The following is a 12,282-nucleotide window of genomic DNA, read 5'->3' as shown; positions in this document are numbered from 1 at the left end:
TCAGTACGTAGCAATGTGTGTCCCTAAGTTACAATGGGTTTGTATAGGAACGGGGCGTGTAATCAAATATATAATTATAAATACTGAATCAAGCTAATTAATAACTCTGAAATATCCCTTTAACCCACCTCACATAGCTACAGTGCCGAGCTCCGCAGAGAGGGGTCACTGTTTCTCACACACACAGACGGGAGACAAACAGTTAGCACCCGCTGAAGGGTCTCCCATGCCCTTTTCTAGATTTGATTGGCGGGGATTGATTGATTTATGTGTCGTACGGCGAGACACATGGCTGCTTTCGCAATCAAATCTCGCTCGGGGGAATACAATCTCTCCGCCTACAGTAGGAGACATGAGGCGCTTGCTTGCATGACTCATTTTATAAGAAGCTGCCATTCAATCGAGTATGACAATAAGACGTCCCACTTGGATCCGGTGTTGGGAAAGGGAATTGATTTGCAAAACGTATTTCTTCCCATTAACCTAAATGTCAATATGCAACCTATACATCGTCTCTGTCGGGTGGAAACCTCATATGTGACTAAATTTGACTGAGGGACTGCCATTGGATTTTTTTGAATTTTCTTTTTTTCATGTCATATGAAAGCAGTGAATCATAGCTTCAAATTGACATATTGGTTGTTCAGTTTGACCCTCCAGTTTTGGAGATATGGCTTATAGAGTAATGTCTTGCAGAAAACAGTGAGTTGAGAAAACAGGCTTGAAAGGTTCACTCCTGTGGTCTCCAACATTACACCTAGCTACATGTTTAAGCATTTATTTCATATTTACATGTCGATTTCAGCTCTGACACTTATTTCAGACATGCTCTAGTATGAGTCTGCCTGTGCTATTAACTCATTTTGGATAAAAAATAAAAGATACAAAAAAGGTTTTTCCCCTCTGGTGAAAAGCTGGAGTTTGCTCGATGGCAGGCTCTCAGTCAAATCTGGTCACATATGTCCAAAACATTTTTCAAGATTCAAATTCAAAAGTAGAAGATCTACAAGATCAAATTGTGTCGATTCGTGCCACATTTCGAGTTTGCGGATCTGCTACTTTTGCGTGTAGTACGATCAAGTAGGATGTTAATTTATGAAAAGGGGGAGTTAGAATATGGTAAATGGTAAATGATGCATTTATATATAGCGCCTTTATCCAAAGCGCTTTACAGAGATTGTGCATTACGTTCACCCATTCACACACACATTCATACACCGATAGCAGCGGAAACCATGCAAGGCACCAACTAGCACATCGGGAGCAATTAGGGGTTCAGTGTCTTGCTCAAGGACACTTCGACAGTAACTCTGGGGGAGCCCAGGTTCGAACTGGCAACCTCACGGTTACCATCCAGGCACTCTACCCCTGAGCCACTGCCGCCCCTGGAGACAGGAGTTTTCTGTCCGACAGCAACGATAATCGATATGCTTCATGTATTGATCCACTGACTGCAGGTTTGTACATTGCTAATCAGCATTTCATGAAAAAAAACTAAATAACATAACGGTTGTAGACATGAAAACAAACAAGTCTATACGTCGTGTCATGTAGATGGACGGGCGAGTATTGAGAGGCAAAGCTCATTCAGAGTTGGAGAACGCATAAAAAGAACGCTCGAGGTGTGTGTGTGTGTGTGTGTGTGTGTGTGTGTGTGTGTGTGTGTGTGTGTGTGTGTGTGTGTGAGCGTGCGTGCGTGTCCGTGTGACTGTGACTGTGAATATCAAGTGCAAAAAACAAGCCTTCAGTCCCTTGTCTCTAAGCTCCTCCCCCCCCCTCCACTCCTCCAGGAAGTGATGACATGGACACATTTCAGCAGCACGGTGCTTACAGCCTCCCTGCTGCTCCCTCATGGCCTATTCATCATTATTCACATGCTGTGCTGTACTGTACTGTACACTCACAGCCCGTCACTCCCAATGCCATTACTGGAATGGACCAACCCCAACACTCACCTCCTCATGCACCACCCAGTCAGTATACCAGAACAACACTCACTCCACCCAGTCAGTATACCAGAACAACACTCACTCCACCCAGTCAGTATACCAGAACAACACTCACTCACTCCACCCAGTCAGTATACCAGAACAACACTCACTCCACCCAGTCAGTATACCAGAACAACACTCACTCCACCCAGTCAGTATTACCAGAACAACACTCACTCCACCCAGTCAGTATACCAGAACAACACTCACTCCACCCAGTCAGTATACCAGAACAACACTCACTCCACCCAGTCAGTATTACCAGAACAACACTCACTCCACCCAGGCAGTATACCAGAACAACACTCACTCCACCCAGTCAGTATACCAGAACAACACTCACTCCACCCAGTCAGTATACCAGAACAACACTCACTCCACCCAGTCAGTATACCAGAACAACACTCACTCCACCCAGGCAGTATACCAGAACAACACTCACTCCACCCAGTCAGTATACCAGAACAACACTCACTCCACCCAGTCAGTATACCAGAACAACACTCACTCCACCCAGGCAGTATACCAGAACAACACTCACTCCACCCAGTCAGTATACCAGAACAACACTCACTCCACCCAGGCAGTATACCAGAACAACACTCACTCCACCCAGTCAGTATACCAGAACAACACTCACTCAACCCAGGCAGTATACCAGAACAACACTCACTCCACCCAGGCAGTATACCAGAACAACACTCACTCGACCCAGTCAGTACCATCACAAAGGGGAGAGAGAGAGAGAGAGAGAGAGAGAGAGCGATGACAAAAAGAGAGCGAGAAAATGAGAAAGATGAGTGAGCGCAAGTGAGTCATACCTTTGGTAAATGTGTACTTGTGTACGCGCAAGCGTGTGTGTGCGTGTGCGTGTGCGTGCGTGCGTGAAAGAGAGAGAAATCATAACAACAGGGCCAGAGATAGTCTGAGCACGAACTAAAACAATCTCGCCGACAATATCTAGTATGGCAGAACACATGAACCTGCAGTGAACCAAACCTCCTGACCCTGATCTGTACAGCTGAGGCAAAAACCAATCCATTTGGAAATATTATCGTCACTGTCGGCGGCAGAAACCTATGTTTCATCTTCTGGAAACCTCATATGTCACAAAACTGCTACTTTTCTGGACTCAAATTCGAAAACAGCAAAGGAAGCAGATCTACCAGCTCAACACGCGGTTGTAGATAGTCTATTTTTGATGCTTTTGTGTGATTTGTTGCGTTTTCTTTTTTTATCATTATATAAAATAGGTACCGTATAATACAAGTTATAATATAATGATATGCCCCCACCCATTTATACAATACCTGTTGTACTTACAGTATGTACTTGTCTGAGTACCGTTGTACCCATTGTCAGAGTACCCAGTGTGATGCCCACTAACATCGACCAATCGACTAAATATGGATATTCTACGTTTTTGTGGGGGGGGGTTTTGTAAACGAAGGCCTATACTTCATGATCATACTACAGCGTCACACAAAAGCACCATGAGTAGCAGATCCACAAGCTTGTAGACCTGCTACTTTTTCTACTTTTGAATTTTGAATCCTGAAAAGCAACAGTTTTGGACATAATCTCAGGTTACCACCCGATGCTATTTGTATTTTTCCCACACCCTCTCTCCTTTCCAGCGGACCCCACCCGGGTGGTGCCCCCTTGGCTCCGTTACCCCACCCACTGCAAAGCCCTGACCCCAGGATGATGTGCGTCTCCCCCTTGGCTCCGTTACCCCACCCACTGCAAAGCCCTGACCCCAGGATGATGTGCGTCTCCCCCTTGGCTCCGTTACACCACCCACTGCAAAGCCCTGACCCCAGGATGATGTGCGTCTCCCCCTTGGCTCCGCTACCCCACCCACTGCAAAGCCCTGACCCCAGGATGATGTGCGTCTCCCCCTTGGCTCCGTTACACCACCCACTGCAAAGCCCTGACCCCAGGATGATGTGCGTCTCCCCCTTGGCTCCGCTACCCCACCCACTGCAAAGCCCTGACCCCAGGATGATGTGCGTCTCCCCCTTGGCTCCGTTACCCCACCCACTGCAAAGCCCTGACCCCAGGGTGATGTGGGTCTCCCCCTTGGCTCCGTTACCCCACCCACTGCAAAGCCCTGACCCCAGGATGATGTGCGTCTCCCCCTTGGCTCCGTTACCCCACCCACTGCAAAGCCCTGACCCCAGGATGATGTGCGTCTCCCCCTTGGCTCCGTTACCCCACCCACTGCAAAGCCCTGACCCCAGGATGATGTGCGTCTCCCCCTTGGCTCCGTTACACCACCCACTGCAAAGCCCTGACCCCAGGATGATGTGCGTCTCCACACCAGTGGTGGAAAGTAACTAAGTACGTTTACTGAAGTACTGTACTTAAGTACAATTTTGAGATATTTGTACTTTATACTTCAGGATTTCCAATTTCCAATACTTTTACTCCACTGTCTACAATACATCGATCTCAGATCCAAATATTGTACTTTTACTCCACTACATTTATGTGAAAACTAGTTACTTCGTAGATTTTGAATAGTATTACAAAACACTATTAACCACTTCAGCCCTACATACATTTCGGCCATTTGAAAATAGCCGATTAGCTTCATTAGTTCTTCTGGATCTGATACTATTTGATAACTTGAAATGGCACATTCTGCATAATGAGCACTTTTACTTTTGGTACTTTAAGTACATTTTACTTGTAACGGAGCATATTTCTATACTGTATTGATACTTTCACTTAAAGGGGAAAACCACCCATTTTCAACATTTTACTATGTCATTAATGTACCTTAGAGCTGTTGTGTGGAACAAATAAAAAGTCCCCCCATTCTGTGTTTCCTAGAACTGTAATTATGAAAAAAGCATTAACATGGTGAAACACATCTTGATGACATCATCAAGATGCGTTTCACCATGTTAATGATTTTTTTCAGACCTCTAGTTCTAGGAAACACAGAATGGGGGGACTTTTTTATTATTTCCACACAACAGCTCTAAGGTACATTAATGACATAGTAAAATGTTGAAAATTAGTGGAATGCCCCTTTAACCCATTTTGACCTGAGATCAGATTCTATAAATGTCTTCTACATCCTGACAGTTTTCTGAAAAAGCTATGTTTCTATGTCAGTGGTTCTTCGATTTTTCAAAAATAGCAGACGTAGCGCGAGCATAACATAAAGCATAACATAATGCTAACACCAAAATGGGTTCCCGCCCAAAATTAGTACTTTTTCCCACCACTGCTCCACACACACACACACACACACACACACCCCCCCCCCCACACACACACACACCCCCCCCCCCCCACACACACACACACACACACAGCTAGATGAATGTTGCATGGTGCGTTGTGCAGTGAGTGCTATTGATCCTAATGGCGAGCAGAGTGCAGCTCACGGCTGAGTGGCTCTTCCTCACAGCCGATGGAAGCACGATGACAGCCCGCTTCACGCACCATTACACTGGGAACCATTAAGCTCTCCTGACTGAGGAACGCACCGTGGTAACCAAATGAACCCGCAAGTATGCATGCACGCTCCTGGGGGTGCAACAATGTACAGTTAATATATATTAATAATAATATTATAAACCGCCCAGCCAAATTAGAATGATGATGAAAAACAAATGTTACATAATGTAAAAGTTTGTTTCAAAGTCATTGAACAATTGCTGTATTTATTTGTTCCTGCTAATAACTTGGGGGGGGGGGGGGGGTCCACTGAGTGCCACTGAGTGTGTGTGTGTGTGTGTGTGTGTGTGTGTGTGTGGGGGGGGGGGGGGGGGGGGGGGGTCCACTGTAGGTGTAAATAGGATAGGCAAAATAAGCCACTGGCTTCAGCCTATACCTTTTTGGTCTAAATACTAAGTTATAATGATCAAATGTAATCAATGCATTCAATGTTCATTCTATGACCAAAATAAACTGAACTGAACTGAACTGAACTTTAAAATATAATTTTAGGCAAAATATGGCAAAGCCCTCTAATGTGTAGCATGACGTACTTGCCATAAAGGTTGACGATGCACTCTAGGCAGGATGTAACATAATAATAATGGTGTTGATTTTGACACAATTTTTTTATTTTAGTTTTAGTTGTAGTCTCTCGTTTGCAGCATGCAATAACGACTTATACTGGATCTCTTGCCCACTAGTCCCTTCCTAACATTTTAGTCTAGTTTTTATTTGTTGACAAAATTGTCAATATATTTAGTCTTAGTATTAACCCATTCAGGCCTGACGTCGAAATTTAAAAAAAAAAGTTTTCTAAATCATGACAATTTTCGGAAAGATTTGAGGCACATTTTAACGATTTTTCAAAAATAGCAGACCTACAAGTTCATAGCGCGCCACTCAGTGGCGCGCTATGAACTTGTAGATCTGCTATTTTTCAATAGCAAAATTATAACATAATGTTTAAAACACCAAAAGGGGTTCCCGCCCAAAATGGGTTAATGGTTAATGTGGTTAAACGCTAACGTGACATGGATGCGTTCCAGGTCTCAATGGATTAATCATCATAGCTTAGTTTAGCTTTCATTTAGTTTTTATAAGCAAAAAAAGGTAGTCGACGAACATTTTTTTTGTCATAGTATTAGTCAACCGAAAGCAACTTGGCAGATCGAAGACAGGTGTCGTTTGGAATTATGCCATCAGTAACTCGGATTACATCACTGAAACTCACCCGAGCGTGTCATCAGGTGAGGGCAGTTCCTGTTTACGGGCTCTTTAATCGTGCTTTGTAGCCATGTATTTTTAACGCCGGGTGTTTTACGTTTTCAGAGCCATTCATAATATCGATACAATGACACACAGGGTTATAAGCAATGGCGGGCTAATGATTAAAACACTAAGATTATTTATCAGGATTGGAACATAATAATTGTTGATAATTATAGTGAACAGAGGAGGAGCAGGAGAGAATGGGGAGAGGCGGGAGGCGAACATTAAGGATGTAGTCTGTCACGGTCATAAGGACACAAGTAGGAAGGAAGATAAGGGAACAAGTAGGAGGAGTAGGAGTAAGGAAACGGGTACTGTAGGAGAGAGCATAAGGAAACGGGTACTGTAGGAGAGAGCATAAGGAAAAGCACGCGCACGCACACACACGTGCGCACACACGCACACACTTTAACCCATTTTGACCTGAGATCAGATTCTAAAAATGTCTTCTACATCCTGACAGTTTTCTGAAAAAGCTATGTTTCTATGTCAGCCGTTCTTCGATTTTTCAAAAATAGCAGACCTACAAGTTCATATGAACTTGTAGGTCTGCTATTTTTCAATAGCTAAAGCATAACATAATGCTAACACCAAAAGGGGTTCCCACCCAAAATGGGTTAAATGCTTCATTTGCATCCTCTGACATACAATATACTGCAGATTATACGAAATTGAGACGTTTAAAGACTCATTCATTGAGGAACACAATATTGTATGCCGTTTCACCCACATGTGCATGATTAACACACTTGTTGTGCATAATGGCAAGCTGATAAATTCTATTGAAAAGAACACACGCGCACCCCTTCATATTCAATCATAATCATAAATGATAGAAGTGGAACACCTGCTGCCTGGCTCTATAGCCTAGACAAATATCACGGTGTAGATATTAATCTGAAATCTCTGTGTGGAACTAGCCTGGGATCCAGACTGCTTGCTACTTTAAGCGTTTATTTTATTTTATTTTATTTTATTTTATTTTATTTTATTTTATTTTATTTTCTTTTATTTTATTTTATTTTATTTTATTTTATTTTATTTTATTTTATTTTGCTTCTGATTGGTCTGTGGCGGGAGCGGGACCAGCGTTGAACGCGTGTGATTCCTCTCAACTCCTTGATTCATGCGCCAAGTAAATGGGAATCCCAAATGAGCAAATGCATCCTCACACCTTGCATTACACAGTAGGCAACACAGCATTTTGGCTACAGCAGGGCTGCTGCCAGTATCCTATCTGCACGCAACAATGCCTCAGCCACCATCGAAGCAGAAGAGGGGAATAAAGCAAACTTTTGGTTTCAACTCAAGGCATTCCTTGAGAGGATTTACAAAGACTAAAACGAAGCTAAAAACTAGCCATTTCCTATATCAACTTATACAATGAAAACTACACAAATTTCCTACTGCTATTTTTATACACATATAAATCTAAGTCAAATAATATTAATCACATACATTATGTATGCACGCGCCTCGACGTAATTATAATACCGTTCCCCCTGGGGGGGGGGGGGGAAACGCCATTACGCCACTGGATAAACCTGCCCCATATTTGCATACTGGGCCCTGGCTGGCTGGTGCCCCACAACTTCGGGGGCAGTAAAATCCAATCATAACCGAGCCGATCTGCCGAAGGCTATTTCTTTTATTTCTTTTGCACTGGCAGATTGGGTCTGGCGTCCAGGCTAGTCTCGCTCTGTTATCTCGACACAGGGACAGATTCACAATGTCACTAAAACAAGGAATACACTGTTTAACACACACACACACAAACACACGCATGTACAGGGTGGACATTCTTCTTTGTCACACTCATGGCATACGCACATAAATCATGTGTACATACAATATTCCACAAATTCACAAGATGCAAGCGCACGCACTCTTCCCTGGCATGTTTCTCAGCTCATCACACACACACACACACACACACACACGCACACGCACACGCACACGCACACGCACACGCACACGCACACGCACACACACACACACACACACACACACACACACACACACACACACCCTCCATCAACGTCTCCGTCTACAGCCTGCCACTCTATCAACGCACATCACAAGACAGGAGAAAAGCATCACATTGTCGAAGCCGTTCTCCTCGCTAAAGAGCTAAACATTCTGCCCTGCACTCAGCATCACTGTCCTGTAATCACTCTCAGCTCTTTCTGCTGTAGTCAGTGAAGGCTACATAATCATCTGTCGGGTGGAAACCTAATGTGTCCCAAAAAAAAACCCAACAAGAACACAACTGTTACCTTTCAGGATTCAAATTGAAAAAGTAGCAGATTAACACGCTTAAAACACATCGATTCATGCCGCGTTTGGAGATTGCAGATCTGCTACTTTTTTCTTTTTTTAAATAAATGTTATCCCTCGATTTTGTAACCCATTTTTTCACCCCTGTGTCAATTATCTAATGTGATCCTGGGCTCTACACACCCTCCGCCAACCTAGTCCCCATATATGGGGGACATGGGGAGAGCAACGGACTTGAACTCATGCTTCCTTCCTGCCTGAGTGTCCAAGTTGCTCCTTTACACCTGACAGGGGGGAGTTTCCCTGGTTGGACGTAGCGCGTGGAAGGAACACGTTATTCCAACCAGTTCCTTTCCCCTCCATCAGGCGCCCCAGCTGGCCAGGGGGAGGCAGTTTTTTAGAGACCAGGATAACTGCATGTTTTTGTGAGGGTACCTACCCTCTGCTACTTTTGATAATTGTGTGTGACGCTGTATAGTATGTTCAATTAAATAGTCAATTAATTCACAGAAGAAGAAAAAAAACACAGCCGGAGACCATGTACAGTATGTAAACCTTTAGCTGCTACTTTTGCTACTTTTGAATTTGAACCCTGAAAAAGTTTTGGACCCAATGAGGTTTCCACCTGCACAGACTGCGATGATAAAATAGAGCAATAATGTGTGAAAACACATACAAAACTAATGATCCTATACAGAGATATAAGGTTCTTCCTGTCCAACAGAGAGGATGTGAAGAGAGATTGATGAGCAGTCTGCTCTCAGAAAGAGATGTATAAGTTAGCTCAGTTAGGGGTTGATGATGAGACGTCATGATGCATGCACACATCTTTGTGTCAGCACTACCGGTTTTTTTCTTGTTTTTCTGCTGATAATGCATCTGCTAAATGAAAAGGAATCGTTGGGGAGCCACGTTCACCACTGAGATTGGCCATTGATTTGCTACCGTGATTCGAGGGAATGTGCCTTTGTCTGTGTGCGCGTGGTTTGTGAGGGATGTAGTTCATGTTTGTGCATCTGTTCTTGACTTTGTGTGTGTGTCTGTGTGTCTGTGTGTCTCTGTGCGCGCGTGCGTGCGTGCGTGTATGAATGAGTGCATTAGTGCTACGGTGAAGGACAAGTCATTTGAAAACCTGAAGCCTACTTCATCACATACTGACGCTTCCACTCCATGGAAAGAACTCTTTTTCAAGCATGCTGTAGCTTGTTGAGCTCAACAATCTTGTGTATACCTACGTGCCAATATGCAGGCATTATTATCCTGTATCATGCTAAAACGGAAAACAGCAGATCTACAAGCTGACAACTGGTCACGATGTGATGCAGCGACACGCTGTCACAGCTTGTCTGCTTGTAGATCTGCTATTTTCACCACTTTTGTGTGACACTATGGTGAAGTAGGACATTATAATGATAAATTAACACATAAAAGGTTGAAATATGAACATGCAAGGTTTAGCCTATGCTGTATGTATGTGAGACAGACACAATTCTGAGGGATACGACTGTTTTTCTCTTGGGACCCCTAAGAGAAAATCTCTGTTAAAAATATTCAATTGTAATTTCTACTTCTCAAAAACAAACAAAACACACAAAATTGCAGATGTACAAGCTTGCACATTTGCTATTTTTGAATAGCCAATGCATAAATGGATGAAGGCGTTACAATGATTGTGATGCTGCACATTTTTGCTGGGGACTCCCTGGAACCCCCTCCAGGACCCCTGGGGGTCCCCGGACCCCACTTTGAGAACAACTGATCTAGGAGCTTGTGCAAGCCGCCCTGTCGAGGGAGGGAGTATAAATTAGGCTTAACCCTGAGCGCTGTCAATTAAAGCATACTTGAATTTATGAGGTCTGGCAAGACGGAAGGAGAGAGAGGAGGCAAGGACGAATACTATATTACACACATGGAGACACAGCTCAGTAAATCCTTCCAGCCTTTCCTTTTTTTTTCCTACTCCTTGCTCCTTATCCTTGCCTTACAGAGAAGGAGACAAGGACAGGTCTCTAAAACAGCAGACTATTGAAGAGAGGAGTGGAAGCAGAGTGGAGTGGAGGAGAGGAGAGTAAAGGAAATCAGAAGAAGAGAAAATAGGAGAAGAGAAGAGAAGAGAAGAGAAGAGAAGAGAAGAGAAGAGAAGAGAAGAGAAGAGAAGAGAAGAAGAGACTTGCCGGTATGCACACGCAGTAATGCATTACAAGTGAACGGTGACTGGTGTGTCTGTGGCATTTGGAGGTTGGAATAGGCGAGTGGTGTGTTTCCTAATTAAAAAGCACCCAGAGGGTCTAGATCTCCCGGAGTGAAACGAGTCATTGTACTTCTCTCACTCTCACTCTCATCCTCTCAGTCTGTCCTCCTCTGGCTGGCCCGGTAGGAGGCTTTAATGAACACCCCCCCCACACACACACACACACACACACACACACACCCCAGGCCGGTCTGGGTATAGTTGAAACTGAGCCAGGGCTGAGTGGTGAAGAGCTAAGTGGACAGAACAATCCTGCAATATTCGACGGTCACTGCAGGGTCCCAGCCTGTGGGGGGCTATATGAGAAGATTGCAAGCCGGGAAGCCAATCGATTGATTGATCATTAAAAGGAACATGCTCTGAAAATGCATGCGGCCCCACTCAGCTGACCACTTTAACATGGCAGCTGAGGTGGGCAGATGGGTGGGCCGCAAACGCTTTAGACTAGCAAGGGGGTTTCAAACCATTTCACGTCGAGGTCCATTAGTTATTGGGCATTTGATGACTCTCTATATTAGCCTCTCAGACCCAAAACGTAGAATATTTTGTAGAATAATCTGTAGATTTAGTCGACTAAAATCGTATGATATTTAGTCGACTAGACTAGACTAACGCTAAAACATTCCCGGTGGCAAAAAAATCCCCAAAAATATGACTAAAACTAAATGAAAACTAATTCAAGAGACTGAAACTTCAATCTAAATGTGCTGTCAAAATCAACACTGCAGTAAAGGCTGCGCAGCGATGTTGTACGCCGAGCGTGAAGAGACACAAAATGCTCTCTTATTAGGGTGGGTGACAGGATCTCTGCAGGAATAAGCTGTGAACACACTGCGTTGTGAGTAGTGGTGATCAATCATTCCATTCATACATGTATGCAGTACATACAGACAGTACACACTGTATACACACTCTATTCATCATGCTCACCCTTGTGTATGTTTTTTTATCCCCGTTGTGGTCATATGCGCATGCGCATGCGCGTGCGCGTGCGTGTGTGTGTGTGTGTTTCCATGCACACACACGTCACACACACAC

General features: G+C 44.0%; 1 protein-coding gene across 2 annotated transcripts in view; it reads right to left on the bottom strand.

Moving 5' to 3' along the window:
- Window positions 1–12,282, bottom strand: part of sh3pxd2aa (SH3 and PX domains 2Aa) — a 187,358-nt gene that overhangs the window by 159,963 nt on the left and 15,113 nt on the right. The gene's annotated exons all lie outside the window — the stretch shown is intronic.

The sequence above is a fragment of the Electrona antarctica genome, assembly GCF_951216825.1.
Source record: "Electrona antarctica genome assembly, chromosome: 4".
Lineage (NCBI taxonomy): Eukaryota > Metazoa > Chordata > Actinopteri > Myctophiformes > Myctophidae > Electrona > Electrona antarctica.
Note: the sequence above shows the minus strand (reverse complement) of the source record. Positions and strands in the feature narration are given on the sequence as shown.